Source organism: Pinus tabuliformis, chromosome 7, assembly GCF_031772625.1.
Source record: "Pinus tabuliformis cultivar Carrire ecotype Pingquan chromosome 7, CPIR1, whole genome shotgun sequence".
In the NCBI taxonomy this organism is placed as follows: domain Eukaryota; kingdom Viridiplantae; phylum Streptophyta; class Pinopsida; order Pinales; family Pinaceae; genus Pinus; species Pinus tabuliformis.
The window spans coordinates 540,251,592-540,270,873 of NC_142293.1; positions in this window are offsets into that span (position 1 = coordinate 540,251,592).

Sequence of the window (19,282 nt, forward strand, 5' to 3'; positions counted from 1 at the left end):
TGTGCAGGGGGGCTACCGTCCCCCTACACACACCCCTGTGACCCCCCGTAGCGCCTGGAATAGTGTACAAGGGAGGCTACCGGCCCCCCCCACAAGTGGGGTAGTCGTGGAAAGAATATAACACTACCCAATAGAAATGGTATCTACTTCCAAGAGAACATACACTTGGACTTCTTCAAGTATAACTGGTGTTGCCTTAGTGTCTCAAATACTTATGCCAAATTCTTCTTCTTCTCATCCAAATTATCGTTAACCACTATCATATCATGGAAGTATATTATGACAAACTTTCCCGACAATGGATGCAATAGCTCATTCATCAAGGTTGAAAGAGTATTACATGGGCCAAATGGCATAACTAAGAATTCATAACTTCCATACCTCATTACCATGGTTTTCTTCACTTCATTTCCCTTTGTTATTTGCACCTAGTAGAAACCGTATCTTAAATCAAGCTTCGAGAATACCTTTTCCTTAGCCATCTTGTCAAAGCAATATGTTGTTAGTGAAAGGGGGTACGAGTTCTTCATGGTTTTCTTGTTCAAAGCTTAGTAGTTAAGGAACATCCTCAGTTCATCAGTATCCTTCTTCTTCTCAAAAAGTACAAGAGCACCATAAGGAGAATGAGGAGGAAAAATAAACCCCGCATGAATCAACTTTGTCAATTGATGCCTCAACTCATCCAACTCCAATCCTGAAAATGTATACGGAGCACATGATGGTGATGGGGCACCAAGCTCAATATCAATGCAATGAACCATTGATCATATTGGAGGGATCACTTTCGAAAACTCATCTAACATCCTATTAGCATATGTCTCCAGCAACTCAGAAAGCTCTAGTGGAATAGGCATCCCCATCCCATCATCTCCTACTTCCTTTATCACTGTTCCATATAGATGAGCATCTAGCCTATGTGCTAATTTCTTCATGCTTAGTGCAAGTGCAAGTTGTACACTTCCCTTCTATTGCTTCCATGTGTTTGTGTGCACAACCCATGTCTTGTTGTCATCCAAGATAGTGAGTTGATCCATCCATGATATCAGAACCAATCGATTTCCTCTCAAGAAATCTTGTCTCAATATCACCTCAAATCACCCATAGTTATCACTATAAAATCCAATAGTTCCTTCCAACTATCAATCTGAACTTACACATATGCTACTAATCTTGTCATTGTTCTAGCCTTGGAGTTGACTTCCTTCACCACGGTCCTATTTATGGCTATTTTCAATCCAAGTTGCACTGCCAACCTTGCCTTCATGAAATTGTGCAAGGCACTTGTATCGACAAGTGATAGTGTTTCCCTTATTCTAATCTCCATGTTCACAAAGAACAACTTGTTCCTTTGGTCATGTTATTCCTTGCCCAAGACACCTATTCTCATAACATAATATTCATGTGAATAAGAACCACAAAAAGTAGACATACCTATTTTCTTGCACATCTCCATCTTGATGCATTGTTGAATTGCTCTGATACCACCTATCATGACCCTAGGGGATCCACATGGTGACAAGGTGCACTTCCCACATTATGACCCCTCAAGCATGCAGTACTGACATGTTTTGAACCTGCCTAGTGTAGCATAATGTTATTCCACCCAAACTACACCTCACAATATTTTACTCTTATCAACTTCTATACTATTATATTTTTGAATCATCAATATATAAAAGTTGTTAGAAAAATTATATATTACAGAGAAATGGAACACATAAAATATATTGGAGAAATATTAAACGCAGAAAATGCATAAAACAAGAGAGACACAGATATACGTGGTTCACCCAATTTGGGCTACGTCCATGGAGAAACAACCAATCCTTCCTTTTATATTATCCAGCAAAATGAAGAGATACAACCTACAGTAGATCCGTTGTAATTCCCTCTTCTCTCTCACACAATCTCCTCTCTCTTTCTCACTCAGAATACAGATTTTCATAGATGCAATACAATTCCCTCATATATAGCGAGTGTTTGTCTTCTAGGGAAAAAAACCCTAAATTAAACATAACTTCTACCGTCAAATCTTCGCCTAATGAACAACCTAGATTGACTATGAAATTACAACATTTTGAAAGGCAATTTTAAATCTATTTTTAGCTTCGAGAGCGCTGCCCTCGATCCCCCGCCAGGGGGGGCTCCCGCAACCCCCCTTGCAGTGTACATTTTATGGGCGTTGTTTCCTCCACATTACAAATTGGGGTCCAATGTGGTGATACCTCTAAATAAAGAAGATAATCAGGCTCCACACCAAACAATCTCCCACTTGGAGACTGATTATAGCAACTCCACCGCTACTTAATTTGTTGGAAAATGACTCCACTTTGGATCTGGTTGTTTCTCATCTTCTTCATCATACTTGAAACCAATTGAAAACTGATCAAAATCTCAGTTTCTCCCTCATTACAACTTTTGTTAACATATCTGCAGGATTCTAGCTAGTTTGTATCTTTTTTAGCTTCAACTGTCCATCTTCCAATGCTGACCGTATGAAATGATACTTGAGTTGTATATGTTTAGCCTTGGAATGAAATGCAGAGTTCTTTGCAAGATGTATGGCACTCTCGCTGTCACTGTATAACTTGCCCAACTCCTGCTTCTTACCTAATTCATCTAGAAACATTTGTAACCAAATCATTTCTTTACTAGCCTCTGTAGCAGCAACATACCCTACTTCCGTTGTTGAGTGAAACAATACTTTGCAGTTTTGAGACCCAATTGATAGTTTTTCCACCTACAGTAAACACATACCCTGTGGTGCTCCTCTTGTTATCTCTATCACTCGCAATATCTGCATCAACATATCCCTATAGAGCAATGTTTGAACCACCAAAGCATAATGTTTGATTTGTGGTACCTCTCAAATACCTGAGAATCCACTTCACTGCCATCCAATGTTCTTTTCCTGGATTGTTCATGTACCTACTTACAACTCCCACTGCATTTGGAATATTAGGCCTTGTGCAGACCATTGCATACATTAAGCTTCCAACTACTGATGCATATGGAACTTTAGACATATAATCCATTTCTTCCTGAGTCTTGGGACACATTTCCTTACTTAGTTTGAAATAGCTAGCCAAAGGTATACTAACTGGTTTTGCATTCTGCATATTAAACCTTTTCAACACCTTTTGTATGTACTCACTCTAAGACAATGTTAATTTGCGATTCTTCCTATCTCTAGTTATTCTCATACCAACGATTTGTTTTGCAACACCAAAATCCTTCATTGCAAATGAGTTTGTCAATTTTCTTTTGAGCACATTTATTTCCTTCATGTTAGAACTTGCAACAAGCATGTCATCTACATACAATAATAATATAATATAGCTTCCATCATTTTTCCTTTTGAGATAAACACAATGATCAAAGTGACATCTAGTATAACCTTGTTCAGACATAAACCTGTCAAATTTTAGATACCACTTCCTTGGAGCCTATTTTAAGCCATACAAGTTCTTCTTCAACCTACACACTAGTTTTTCTTTCCCTTTTACCTCATAACCCTGTGGCTACTGCATCTATATCTCTTCATCCAAATGCCCATGGAGAAAGGTTTTCTTTACATCTAACTGCTCAAGATGCAAATCTTCAGCTGCTATTAGACTTAAAATAGTTCTGATTGAAGTCATTTTAACAATGGGAGAAAATATCTCATCAAAGTCTATACCATTCTTTTGTACAAACCCCTTCACCACAAGTCTAGCTTTATACCATTTTCTACCTACATCTTATTCCTTCAATCTGTAAACCCATTTATTCTGCAACACTGTTTTACTTGTAGGAAACCTGACTAAGTTCCAAGTTTGGTTATGTGCTAAGGACTCCATTTCTTCTTTCATTTCTTGCTTCCACTTCTTCCTGGTTTCTGCCTACACTGCTTATTCATAACATTCTTGTTCACCAGAATTAGTCAACAATACATCATATAATGAAGGAGAGTATCATTCAGGGGGTCTACTTATCCTGGTAGATCTTCTAACACCACTTTCAGGCATTTGAGGTGCTTGTTGTTGTTGTTCTGGCTATTGATCATTATGATTTTCAGGCAACTTCACTTTTTCTGTGATCTCATCAAGCACCGTGTATTCTCTGTTTTCTTTTCCCTGTTTCTTTTCCTACAGTTGATCCTCATACAAATCCTTTTCATTGAATATGACATATCTACTTCTAATGATTTTGTGTTTTTCATAATCATAAAATCAATAACCAAAATCATTAACACCATATCCAATAAAGGTACATTTCTTTGATTTTTCCTCAAGCTTTGTTCTATTTTCTTTATTAATGTGGACAAAGGATTCACAACCAAAAGTCTTTAAAAATGAGTAGTTTACCTTTTTACCTGTCCATGTCTCCTTTAGAATACCACCATCCAAGGAACTTGAAGGCCCTCTGTTTATTAGATAAACAACGATATCTACAACATCTACCCAAAATTGTAAAGGCAATCCTGCATACAATCTCATGCACCTTGCACGCTCCATGATTGTCCTGTTCATCCTTTCTGACACACCATTTTCTTGTGGTATTCCTGGAACTGTCTTCTCTCTGCGAATTCCATTCTCTAAACAATACCTATCAAACTCTTTGCTATAAGATTCACCTCCATTGTCTGATCTGAGACACTTCAACCTTTTTCCTGTCTCATTTTCGACCAAAGCTTTCCATTTCTTGAAAGTATTAAATACATCAGATTTATTTCGAATACAATAAATCCAGGTTTTTCTGGTTGCATCATCAATAGAAGTAACATTATAACAAGAGCCACCAAGAGATGATATCTGAGCAGGTCCCCATACATCTGTATGCACAAGCTCTAATTTTTCGCTCTTCTTTTCATTCCCAAATCTGAGGAATCTGACTCTCTTTTGTTTTCCATAAACACAATTCTCACACAATTTTAAATCAACATGCTTCAAACCTAGCAAAAGATTTCTTGAGTGAAGAATTTGCATCCCCTTCTCACTCATGTGCCCAAGCCTATGATGTCACAATGTCTTATCTTCTCCTATAGAGGTTAAAGAATTAACATAATTAGAAATACCATTGCATAAATACAATGTTCCAACCTTTTCTCCTTTTGCTATTACCAGGGCTCTTTTAGTGACCTTCCAGGTTGTATCTGTAAAAGTAGTCACATAGCCTTCACCTCCCAACTGTCCTTCTAAAATCAGATTTTTCTTCAGATATGGAACATATCGTACCTCCTTCAATAGCCATTGATTTCCATTCTGTTGTTTTATGAGAACTATACCCATTCCAATGATTTTACAGGGTTTTTCATCACCCAATCGAACCTATCCAAATCTCCTTTAACATAATCATGAAAATGTTTCCTATCAGGTGTGGCATGGAATGAGGCCCTTGAATCTACCACCCAGGCATCAATAATATTTTCTAATGAAAGAATCAAAGCATTTTGCAACACATCACCTATCACATTCACTTTATGATTGTTTTCTTGTTGTGCGTCTCCTTCTTTTCCCTTCCGAGACTTGCAATCTTTCTTCCTCCATTTCCAGCACACTATCCCCGATCCGGACTTGGATCTTCCTTTCTTTGACTTACTGTGATATCTTGGACTCTTTCCTCTTTCCATTTTTCTTCCCCTAGTCTCTGCAGTCAAAGAATTACTTGATGTCTCACTTGATGTGTTACTTGATGGAACACATAAAATATATTGCAGAAATATAAACACATAAAACAAGAGAGACATAGATATACGTGTTTCACCCAATTTGGGTTACGTCCATGGAGAAACAGCTAGTCCTTCCTTTTATATTATCTAGCAAAATGAAGAGATACAACCTACAGCAAATCCGTTGTAATTCCCTCTTCGCTCTCACACAATCTCCTCTCTTTCTCACTCAAAATACAGATTTGCATAGATGCAATACAATTCCCTCATATATAGTGAGGGGTTGCCTTCTAGGGAAAAAAACCCTAAATTAAATAGAACTTCTACCGTCAGATCTCCGCCTAATGAACGACCTAGATTGACTACGAAATTACAAAATTTTAAAAGGCAATTTTACATCTATTTTTAGCTTCGGTGGGGCTCCCAAAGATCGCAGTTGCCCCTCCTGGACCCCCCTTGCAGCGTACATTTTACGGCCGTAGTTGCCACCACATTACGAACTGGGGTCCAATGTGGCAATACCTCTAAATAAAGAAGATAATTAGCCTCCACACCCAACAAAAGTAAATACATTATCACATTCATCACATCGAATGATTAATTTGGAGCAATAATCATCCACAAATATACCATACACATGTACATAGAAATATGGAAACGGTCCTCTGACCTTCTCTTTATATATAATATCAAATATATATAAAGGAACACAAGACAATGGCTTGGTCCTATTGCAAAATAAATTCAAAAACCTAGAATAAATAAAAGAAACATATCCACCCGAAACTTCCACCCTATTGGGTCACTTCCACCTCTCCATGACACCCTTCAGTTGTCTCTCTCACATCTTGCTAAGGGTTTTTCCCTATGACAAACTTTCCCAATAGCCTTTTCTCATCTCTTAGCTTGTGTTTGTTTCTCACTCTTGTTCCCTCCAATCATTTTCTCCTTTAGCATACTTATATGCAACCCATACAGTGGTTCCTTTCTTGTGACCCTTCGCTACCTCGGTTCAGTTGACTTACTCCAATGTGTAGTTTTCCCACACCTGTGTTGGCTCACCCTGTCTTGTCATGTGCTAACTTGTTTTAATTTGGGCCATCCTACGACTTCAATCCACTCAGCTCATTATGTTACTTTCTCAATCTATCTTCATTCAAGTCGACTATTTCTTTGCCTGCATTCTTGGTAATTTTGCACCCTTTTGGTGCCCATGCTACCAAGTCAACGTGCACTTAATATGTTGAAACCCCAATTTCAATTTTATAACACCTAGGTCGGGACACCCTTGCCCGACTCTCTAATGTTACATTATTTGTGATATAATCATTGCAAATGGTGCAATTGTGATGTCTGACTCCAAGTTTTTGGACTCACCAAGGAGCTCGATATGTGTGTTTGGTAGGTGGACGAGATGTGTGTGTGCCCTGGTTCCCTAGGGATTAACATTGTGATTCCCTTGTCTCTTTTATTAAATAAAAGATTAATAAAATACATTTAATTTTAGTCACATGTAAAGTAAAAACCCTAACCCTAGTTCAACCTCATGTGGATAGTATGTATCAAATAGAACACCCTACATGAGATAAGACTACCTTGAATAGAATTCCATTGGAGTGAACTGCATGCTAACTTGTATGGATTCTTCCAAGGATCTACACCATCTAGGGCACATATCTTGAAGTGAGTTTCTCTGCTAGCTCCCCCATCGTACTGAGAATACTTTTGGAGCATCATGTTGCTATAGGGAATCTAGTAAAATCTAACATGTTATAGAATTTAAACTATGCTTTTCCTATGTATATTCAAGCACAACTCTATTGCCATACTCCTAAATCAAATAATCACATGAGTTTCATTGCTAAGCATTATCGTTTAGCAATGGATTATCAATGGATATACAACTCATACTATAAAACAATTTTCTTGTTTAAATCAAAACTCTTTGTTTTATAGCTAAAAGGTAGCTCATCGCAACTAATCATAAAGATCTCAATATAGGCTGCCACAATACATATACCTCATATTATTGATATCTTGCATTATTATTTCGCAAGGGTGTGATGATTTAACTACCTAACCTCTATCATCAACATCTAAACGTTATAATGGTTGCATATAAATAAAGTTAATGTCATCAAACATAAAATATATATAATATGAAATTACATCAATAACTTGGATGTTGGGGAGTGTTTGGAATCCTATGTGGTAACTTTTCTCATCAACATTTCAAGCTAATTATCACAACCTGCCATTAGGAGATTTACAAAAGAATCCTAATTTTTATTTAACTGACCAACATATGTAGATAAATAATAATTAAGCTAGAAATGCTAAAGTTGTTATGTCATCTTTCTTTGAATAATATAGAGGTTAATTTAAAAATGAATAATGTAGTTAATTAATAAAGATTAATAATAAGGTTAATTTAATAATTTAGTAACTCTGATGTTGACTTCTCCAACACTTTTCCCTCTAATGCAAGCTCCAAATTCTATCAACAAAAAATGGATTTCAAAATTTTCTCGTCTCAAATAACTCTTTATCTTATCTCTATCCTTGCTATTAATAATTTCTAAAGTTTCTTGTGTCAAAGAAGCCTTTATCTTGTATGCGTCTTTGTTATTACTAAATCTTGGGAAAAAAAATAAACTCGAGCCTTTATTATGTCTCTATTTGTGTTACTCCTAAAGCTTGAAATAAAATTTGAAATCAAAATTTGATGTCTTTATGCCCCCATAATAATAGAGTTGCTTATATGGATCTTTACCCTTGATTTGGTTATTAGGTGCCTTCTATCTCTATGATCCTTAACAACACCAAACTTCTACAACTCTTTGGGGTGGACACATTGATTAATGTTGAAGTTCCTCCAATTCATAGCCCAAGCCTTATTGTAAAGTCATATATTGATCAACTTGCATTCATTGAGTCACTTGGGTAACCAACAATGGTGTCTTTGGTTTTCTAGAAAAGACACTTGGATATATGACATGTTTCGGTCTTTACATATTTTGTGAATCTCACTAGCTTATCATGATAGACTTTATGGTTCTCACAATTGTACACCTTGATTAACATAAAATTTTCTTCAATTTATGGCTCAACTCTTATATAAATGGGTCAACTTCTTTCTATAGTGTCACTTGGGTAAGCAACCATGGTGTTAGGATATTCCGACACATAGGAAATAGTTAAGTTCAACTTGGTCTAGTATAGAGTTAGGTATAGAGTTAGGTAAAGTGTGTTTCTTTACCGTTGTACATTTTGTAACTTACAATCCGACGGTCACGATATGTAGTGATCCGACGGTTCACTCTCTCCTCGGTATTACCGACACTTGATCCGTGGCTTGACACCCGATTGGTCCATGAGTTCTATTTAAAGCGCATGGAGGGTCATTGTTCGGGTAATCCGTGCATGAGAGAAGCTTATGTAAATTTTCATTCTTTGATTAATAAATTGCCTGTAGTAGCCACGTTGGCACAGGCCGTGGACTGTTTCCCTCTTTGAGGGTTTTAACCACGTCAAAAATACTGGTGTATTGATCTGTGATCTGGTTGTGAGCGGTGTCCTTTTGGTGTTCTTTCTGAGGAACTTACCCTGTAAATTCCTACATGGTATCAGAGCTATTTGAGGGCCGCGTCCGTTGGTGATCCAAATCTGAAGCCGGTAGAACTGCATCTGACTGCCGTTTCCTAGATCTGCTGTTTCTGACTGCTTTCGGGCCGAGAGGACTGCTCTATTGTGTTCGAAGCATCTGTTCCAGTGAGGAACCCCTTTCGTTTCACGCGAAAAGGTTTCCGGTAGCCCTAGCTGCGTCATTTTTAAGATCTGGAGGTATACAGTCTTTATTTGCAGTTTACTGTTATTTTCTCTCTGCTTATTTCGGTTTCGGTTTATTTAGCTTTTTTTTCTAACCGGATCTATACCTTTCATTTCTGCGTATGCTCTTTGCCCTGCGACTCTGTGTGATCTGGGCAAATCAGAAACAGAAAGGAAGGATTTTTCTCATGCGTATGCTCTTTTCCCTGCGCCTTAGGGTGATCTCGGAAAATCAGAAACATTGAGAAAAATATTTAGTTTCCGGCCAAAGCTAACTTTGAGCCACAAGGTTCATTTTTGAAAATATCTAGTTTTTTGGCTAAAGCTAACTTCGAGCCATAAGGTTCGTTTTCTTTGCATGTCCGTGTTGGGTTTTGTGTTTTGTGTTTTGTAGGGAAAAAGAGCTTTCTCAAGGCAAGCACGCAAACCAAGGCCCCCCCCCCCCCCCCTCTCTCTCTCTCTCTCTCTCTCAAATTTTTTGTATAGATCAATTGGTTCAAAGCTATTTTAAGAGAGTAGAGGTCTTGGGTTCAAGTCTCCATTTTGTGGGGGCGGATTTTTTCATTCCCGCACATTCGCGCACTTTGCCGGCAACTTCAACAATTTTTTTTCAAAAAGCCATAACTTCTTCATCCGGAAGCCTTTTTCAGAGCCGTTTTTTTTAAAACAGCCTAATTTTTCGAGATCTATCCATTGGAACACTTACTTTCAGCATTTTCAGCTTCAGTTTTTTTTAAAATGGAAAGTCCATGCCAAGTCATTCTTGACAGCACTAACTACTTCCAATGGATATCCTACATGGAAGATTTACTTAGAAGTAAAGGTCTTTACAGAATAGCCACAGGCCAAGAGAAGAAACCAAAAGATGAAGACAAGGCTGCAAAATGGGAAAATAGACAAGATCAAGCACGTGGTTTGATAGGGATGTTTATTTCTCCTGATCTTAGATTCCATATTGCAGAACTTGAAACTCCTCATGAAGCATTGGAACAAATCACTAAAGTTTTTGGGATTAAAAATGAAATTAGAGCCCATCAACTTGAAAATGAGTTGCTTACATTGGATCCTAATAATTTTTCTTGCATTGAAGATTTCTTGTCCAAATTCAAGACCCTTAGATATCTCTTGGAAGGTGTTAAGGTTAAGAAAGAAGATAGTAACCTTATTTATTCCATCCTTACTAAGTTGGGACCAGCCTACTCTGTATCTGTTTCCACCTTCCATTCTACAAGGGAAGCTTTCATTTGTCAAGGAAAAGACTACAAGGCCCCTTCCTTTGACTCTTTTTGTGATTCTTTAATAAGAGAACAAGAAAAACTCTTACACCTTGGTCTTCTTAATCTTGGAAACTCTTCCAAGAAAGCGTTAGCCGCCCAGCAGCAACCAAATTCAAAGAATCCTAAGAAGTCATATCCTAAAAAGAATGGTCCTAAACCAAACAAGGGTCCTAAGCAAACTCAGCCTCAAAATGAAAGATCATTTCAGCAAAATGATAAGACCAATAAAAACAAATGGAAGAAGACTGATAGACATTGTAACTTTTGTAATCGAGATGGCCACTTAGAATCTAAATGCTTTAAGAAGATGGAAGCCTTGGAAGCCGCAATGAAGAAACATAACATCCATGTGGAGCATTCTTCAACTTCAACTTCAACTTCATCTTCAGGAATGGCACTTTCTGCATGTCGTTGTCAATCATCTCAGTCTGGTTATGCATTAAATGTATCTTCTTCTTCTCATTCTCATGAGTGGCTCATTGATTCTGGAGCCTCTTATCACATGGCAAAAAATAAAGCCATGTTTTCTTCTTTAAATGATTGTAACACCAAAAATATATATGTTGGTGATGATAGATCTCTTAATGTTGTAGGGACTGGAACTGTTCATCTAGACAATGGTCAGTTTAATGATGTATTATGTGTTCCAACCTTATCCTGCAACCTTCTATCTGTATATCAGATAACTCATTCAGGTGAAGGTAAAATTGTTGAATTTTCACCTCATGATGTTGTAATCAAGGATCTAAGAGATCCTAAACAGATTCTAGCTACTGGTATTGCTGATGATTCCACAAGGTTGTATAAGTTTCACAACTTTGGGTCATCAAATCTTCCCTCAGTATTTGTTGCTCATAATGATGAAGTGAGCAAACTTTGGCATGAGCGATTTGGTCACTTAAACTATCGCTCCCTTCAGCATCTATGTAAAGAAAATATGGTGACAGGTCTTCCTATGGTATCTTGCAGAGATGGTGTTTGTTCCGGATGTGTACTCGGAAAACATCATCGGGACAGTTTTGAAAAACGTGCCTCTTGGCACGCCTCAGCCCCTTTACAGCTTGTGCACAGTGATTTATGTGGTCCACTTCCTGCTGCTTCATTCTCTGGCTGCAAGTATTTCTTAACTTTCATTGATGATTTCTCTAGACGCACTTGAGTATACTTCTTAAAACTCAAGAGCGAAGTATTTAACACATTTTTGGCCTTCAAAGCCTTTGTTGAAAAACAATCTGGACATCAAATTCTTAAGCTAAGAACTGATAATGGTGGAGAATATGTTAAAAACACATTCATCAACTTTTGCACCGAAAATGGAATTCAAATGCAACATACTGTTCCATACACTCCCCAACAAAATGGTGTAGCTGAAAGGAAAAATCGCACCTTAAAGGAAATGGCAAATTGTATGCTACAATCTAAAGGACTCAGTCTTAGTTTTTGGGCCGAAGCAATTAATTGTGCAAATTATATAATCAATCGCACTCCTACTAAGGTTCTAAAGAATATCACTCCAGAAGAAGCTTGGAGTTCCATTAAACCAGATGTAAGTCACTTTCGTGTTTTTGGAAGTGAAGCATGGGCCCATATTCCAGATGAAAAGCATAAAGCTTTAGAACCTAAGAGTGAGAAATGTACTTTTGTTGGATATTCTGAAGATGTAAAAGGTTATAGACTTATTCCATTTAAGTCCAAAAATGTTATCATTAGAAGAGATGTAAAATTTGATGAAAATAAATCGGCCTGCGAGCCTAGTCCGGCGGATGTGCCACCTCTTCCTATCTCTTCTACTTTTGAAAACATTTCTTCTTCAGATGATGAAAGTGAGGATGACAATCCTTCCCCACCTTCTCAGGATCCTCAACTTCCAAGATGGGTCCGTGCCACTCGGGATGCAGCAGGTGATCTTGCCGGTGATCCTACAGATCAGCGACGTACACGTTCTCAGTTTGAAAGAGCCTCTTCTTTACTAGCTCAAGCTCCAGTAAATCATGATCCTGACACTTTTGCAGAAGCTTCAGGCCATCCACATTGGGAAGCAGCTATGAATGAAGAATATCATTCATTGTTGGCAAATGATACATGGGATCTTGTTCCTCTACCAAAGGGACGCAAACTTGTTAGATGTAAATGGGTTTACAGAACCAAGTATGGACCAGATGGGAAAGTTGATAAACATAAAGCTCGTCTTGTTGCTAAGGGCTTTTCACAGGTTGAAGGCATTGACTACACTGAAACCTTCTCCCCTGTTGCCAAAATGAACTCTATCCGCCTTGTTCTTTCCCTTGCTGCCTCTTTAAAATGGGAAGTCCATCAGATGGATGTTAAATCTGCCTTCTTGCATGGGGACTTGCATGAAGAAATCTATATGGAACAACCCATTGGCTTCATCCAAACAGACTCCAGCCTTGTATGTCGACTTAAGAAATCTCTTTATGGTCTCAAGCAAGCTCCTCGGGCTTGGTATGCCAAAATGGATAGCTTTCTTTTAGAATCTGGCTTTTCTAGGTGTTATTCTGACAATACTGTCTACACCAAGAAAGTGGGAAACTCTCTTATCATCCTTGTTCTTTATGTTGATGATCTTATTCTTACTGGTAGTGATCTCAACCTTATAAACCATGTGAAGTCCAGCCTTATAAAGAAATTTGAAATGACAGACTTAGGACACTTACACTATTTTCTCGGTCTTCAAGTCTTGCAATCCAAGGAGGGTATTTCCCTTTCCCAGTCCAAGTATGCTTGTGATATTCTTCGTCATTTTCACATGGAAGACTGTAAGCCAGCCCCTTCTCCCTTTCAGTCTGGAGTCAAACTTTCAGTCTCTTGTACTTCTCCTGAAGTTGATGCTACCTTATACCGTCAACTTGTAGGAAAACTCTTGTATTTAACCCATACTCGTCCTGACCTTTCCTTTGTTGTTGGCCTTGTTGCTCGTTTTATGCAAAACCCCCGTGAAAGTCATTGGAAAGCAGCTAAAAGAATACTTCGTTATGTTCGAGGTACAGTACAGTTTGGGATTCATTACAGTGCCAAAGCAGCTCCTCTATTAGTTGGTTTCACTGATTCTGATTGGGCTGGTGACCCTGATGATCGGAAGTCTACTGCCGGTTATGTCTTCACTCTTGGTTCAGGACCTATTACATGGGCTTGTAAGAAACAGGCTGCCATTTCTCTTTCGTCAGCAGAAGCAGAGTATCGTGGTGCCGTGGAAGCTAGTAAGGAAGCCTTGTGGCTTCGTCAGATCCTATCAGAGTTTGGCTTTGAGCAGCAGCATCCAACCACACTTTGGTGTGATAATCAAAGTGCCATTCAGCTATGCAAAGATCCAGTCCAGCATCAGCGTAGCAAACACATTGAACTACACATGCACTTCATCAGAAAGCTCATTCATGACCATGTTCTTGAAGTGCAATATTGTTCAACAGATGATCAGGTTGCAGACATCTTCACAAAGGCTCTCACAGAGGCGAAGTTCACTAAACTTCGATATATGCTTGGAGTTCAGGAAGTTGTCACTAAGGGGGGATAGGCTCTAGTGCCTCCTTCCTTCTCCTATTGTGTCATATTTGTAAATCCTTCAATCCTATCCCAAGTTGTTCTTAAGGGGGGATGTTAGGATATTCCGACACATAGGAAATAGTTAAGTTCAACTTGGTCTAGTATAGAGTTAGGTAAAGTGTGTTTCTTTACCGTTGTACATTTTGTAACTTACAATCCGACGGTCACGATATGTAGTGATCCGACAGTTCACTCTCTCCTCGGTATTACCGACACTTGATCCATGGTTTGACACCCGATTGGTCCATGAGTTCTATTTAAAGCGCATGGAGGGTCATTGTTCGGGTAATCCGTGCATGAGAGAAGCTTATGTAAATTTTCATTCTTTGATTAATAAATTTCCTGTAGTAGCCACGTTGGCACAGGCCGTGGACTGTTTCCCTCTTTGAGGGTTTTAACCACGTCAAAAATACTGGTGTATTGATCTGTGATCTGGTTGTGAGCGGTGTCCTTTTGGTGTTCTTTCTGAGGAACTTACCCTGTAAATTCCTACACATGGTGTCTTTATTTTTCTACAAAATACACTTAGATATATAACATGTCCCATTATTTACTTCAACCATCCTTATGTCGACTGTATATTTTTGGACTATTTTGGAATTGGATAAATAGAAGCGAGGTCAAACAATTTACTTTGTTTTTGTTCGTCAAATTCTGGAATATTCCTAGAATTTACAATTGAATTAAGTTCAACACTATACTTCTTTATGAGTTTCATTGGCTTTTCATGCTTCTTTGGCTATTGTTTATAGATAACTTTGGTTTCTTTATAAAAATAGACAAAAAAAGGTCAACCATCAATTATCAATTTCTCACAATTATGACTTAAAAAGTAATGAGATCTCATTATGGGGCAATCATACAAGTCAACAATCAATTATCGCTTTCTTGTAGTAGTGACTTGAAAAGCAATGAGATCTCATTATGGGGTAATCACACCTTTTATTATTATTTCTTTGCAATGTGCATTCACCTCTAGTTTTCTTATTACAAATTTTAAATTCATGGCCTAAGATTGAAATAGTTCATTCGAACTTGGACATCAAAAAGACATTAAATTCATTAATTGCAACTTTTTTTAAACATATATTCACAAAAAATATTTAAAAGAATTTGGTAATTTGAATAATAATTTTATTCACCAAAATTTCATAAAAGTTTCAATGAGTGATACCTTAAACCATTAATAACAATACTTTTTTGTTAAGGAATAAAAATAGTGATTATTAATAAATCCAATTCAATATGATCACACATCATACAATAAACTTATAACGCATAACTTTTAATAGGTATAAAAAGCACACTAAATATAGATCAATAAGATATAGTGATTAAAATGATTCGATGTCTTAATGTGTACAATTGAGATTGACCTCCTCTTATAAATAAGGATGAGGGTCATGTTACCTACCAAAAAGTGGGTAACCCCATAGGAGAAAAATTATCTTTCTTTAGACCACCCACAACCCTACATTTTCTCAAGTGCATGATGATATGGCAATGTCCTCCGCCATTTTCATCGGTTAGACACCTCTCACATTTGCCATTTCTCTTGAAGAGGTGGTTCATCATTCAATAGGGACTTTAGCCATCGTATAATCATGTGCTTTTACTTAATGTTGTTCGCATTCTAACATGGATTAAGGGGTGATTTGGATGATCAATCTTGACTATAAACATGTTCTTTGACTTTACTAGGGAGGTTAGCTTTTGACCCTAATCTTGTGGGACCTCCTATGAGGCCTTAGGCTTATAGGAGGGGCACTTCTTGGGTGATTTGGATTGAAGTAGTGTGTCAATGATTATTCCATATTTACCACTTTTCATGATTCCCTAGATTCCATCTCCATTCGTTGGGATTGTGGCCATTGGTTCATTGGTATTGGCACTATCTTATTGTCATTCTTGAGTTTAGGTCGAAAACTTTACCCTAGAAGTTGATGCAACTAAAGAAAGATAAAAACATAAAATAGTAAAAAATGAAGGAAAAAGAGATTTAAAATGCAAAATTTGGCCAAGACATTAATTAGCATGTGGGAAAAAGCCTAACATGAGCTCTATCCCCCTCATTAGTCATTGCCTAGTTCCTTGAATACTTGATGCTCCATCACATAAAAAAGGAACTCTTGCATGTCCCAATATTGATGAGTGAGACATTAACTCATAATTAAGGGGTAAATAAATGATAAATCATTAAAGCCAATCTTGACCTCCTAAGTTATGCTTGCAATTAAAGCATTATAAAAAAAAAAGTAAAAGACGCACCAAGGGGTGGAAAAGTAGGTTGAGGGAAGGGGTAACTCATGTCTCCATGATTACTCCCTCCTTACATATATACATTCAAATATTATGGGCATCCATTAGCTAGTCCCATAGCCATGGCATGTTTCCTTAAAGTCATTCTCTTCTATTGCCACCATTATCACAAGCACCTGTGGATTGAAGGGTTAACCTATGACATGTCACCTCCCCTTAGGGGATAGAAAAACATAATAGGGTTGAATTTCTAGCCATATTTAACACATGTAGGGAACATTTTTATAATACTTGGTCTAGTTAGATATTTGAAGGTGATCTCAGTTTAAAGTGTTATTATGCCCTTAACAATTAAGTATGGTCCAATATGATGCATCTATCATCATTGTCCCTAATTATTGGGGCTTTAAGTTGATATTGAGATGGTTTTTCCAATTGATCCTTCATATAGTAGTAGAGGCATTAGAGGGCACATTACATATCTCCACTACACAACTTGCCCGAGCCATGTTGTAGCTTCTAGAGAACAATGTTGTCCTTACATGTGTAGTGTTTCCCCTTCAAAGAAAAACATTGGACACTTTGATGATTACATATTATGAATGACACCCCACATTACCCCCAGATGCTAAAACAATGAGCTACTCTTGCTTGGTATTGGATTTACATAATGTTGTGCTCAACAAACCCAGGATGTCCTTAGGCTTGCCTTAACACTATTTTATGGGAGTTACTTGATCTGGAGTCCAAATGATGATAGCCATCCCTAGGATGACAAGGGAGAACTTGTACTCACACTCGCATCCCCAATGTTGGAGAGAGATGATGCCACGTCACCCATATAGTGCTTAAGAGGATGAAGTAGGGCACCAAGAGCATGGTTTTTAGAACATGGAAGCACTTTGAGGTATTTATTGAGGTCTCCTCAAGATTTGGAGGGTATTATGATTATGGGACATCTCACTAGCCCATTCATGCATTTTTGTAGAATTTATGGCCCAAAAAGGGCATGACGTCATGCTTTTGGATGATATTGACCCACACTTGTGGGATTTTATAGCATTACTTTATTTTTTTTACATATGGGGTTGGCTTGTAATCCCTTGTCTTTTCAAATACTTAATGTCAAATTTGTTATAAGGCTTGTAGGATAATATTATATTTTAAAATGAAGGGATGGACCTCATATAAATAGAGGATCCCTCACTTTCTCTTTTTCATCATCACACTTCCTCTCTTCTAGGTTAGGAATTACCTTTGTCTTTTCACTATATAGTAGAGATGTAATTTTATGGATAATTTTCTATTAGAGATTGGATATTATATTGGAGATGTCTTCTTTGGATTCAAGGGAGGTCTTTTCTTAGAATATTTTGTAAGTTTATTGTTTATTTTTCATTATTTTGCTTGTGAATGACTTAATGCAAGGATTTCTCTATGTTACGTGACTAAAGGCATATTATTTATTGTAATTATTGGTTAAATTTTGCATGTTAAATATATTCCTCTTTGAAATCCATAGAAGAACTCCTAGTGTGCATATTCTATTTAATTTCTACCCTAACAAAAAGGATAGTTAGGGCTTCACAAGTGGAAAACATACCTTCCCCACTAACCCCAATCAATTTCCCTTCATCCATAAAATTTTCCCTAGAACTCCATTAATCCAACTAGATTAGGCACGAGTTGATTTTTGTTGATAAAAAACTCTAAAATTAAAATATTTTCCCCCTTTTATATCTCCTAGGATTTTAAGGAAAGTCGTTAGGGTCTTTTCTAGGTTGAATTTTTTGTATAGTTATTGTGGATGCATGTTTATCAATGATAACCAAGGCTTTAACTCATTATACCTTTCAAATGAAAAATCTAGCATTTATTATGGTATACTTTCCCATAATAGGGTTGATGTCATCCTTCCATCATCATTTTTGTGCTTTGGGAACCTTCAACCCTAGTTGAGCCTTAACTTGTATCCTATCTGAGGGTTTACATTATTTCTTTATTGATCTAATCTTCAAGTAAACTCTTTCTTTAGCTTCTATGTGTCTAGGTATTCCATTATCATTGAATATAAATAAACCATAGTGTGTAGAAGGCATTATCTAGTCTAGGGGTAAGATATGTATCTCCTTTATAAATAAGAATTAAGCCTTATCGAATTCAAGGTATCTTTCCCTAGCCTATTTACATCACCTAAAACTTTATAACTAGATTAACCTTATAAGTGAATGTAGCGAAGCCTCCCTTGTGGTGAAACTCCACTAAACAACAAGAGGAAGACTATTGAGGTGATAGCGTAAATCTCCCTCATTGTTGCTATAGGTTCTATCCCTCACCTCGTGAACCCCTCTCAAGGCCAACTAGATTTGCAGCAACAAGTCACATTGTTGTGAACCTTAACCCTAGGTGTGATGCCTCGAGGATTCTCTTGTGAACATAGAGTGTGGAAAAATCCAACCAGACAAGATGTATGAATATAAACCATTAGGAAAATAAGTGAACCCCTTAATGAATTATGGACCAAGTCAAGGATTATCCAACATAAGTCTAATGCCACCCTTTAAAATTGACTCTGGGATACAAATAAAAGAGAATTGGCATAAATTACACCATTGCAACTACATGTAGTCACTATGGTATTCACACACACACACACACACATATAACCAAGATAATTTCACATCTTAATACCCCTTATTAATATACT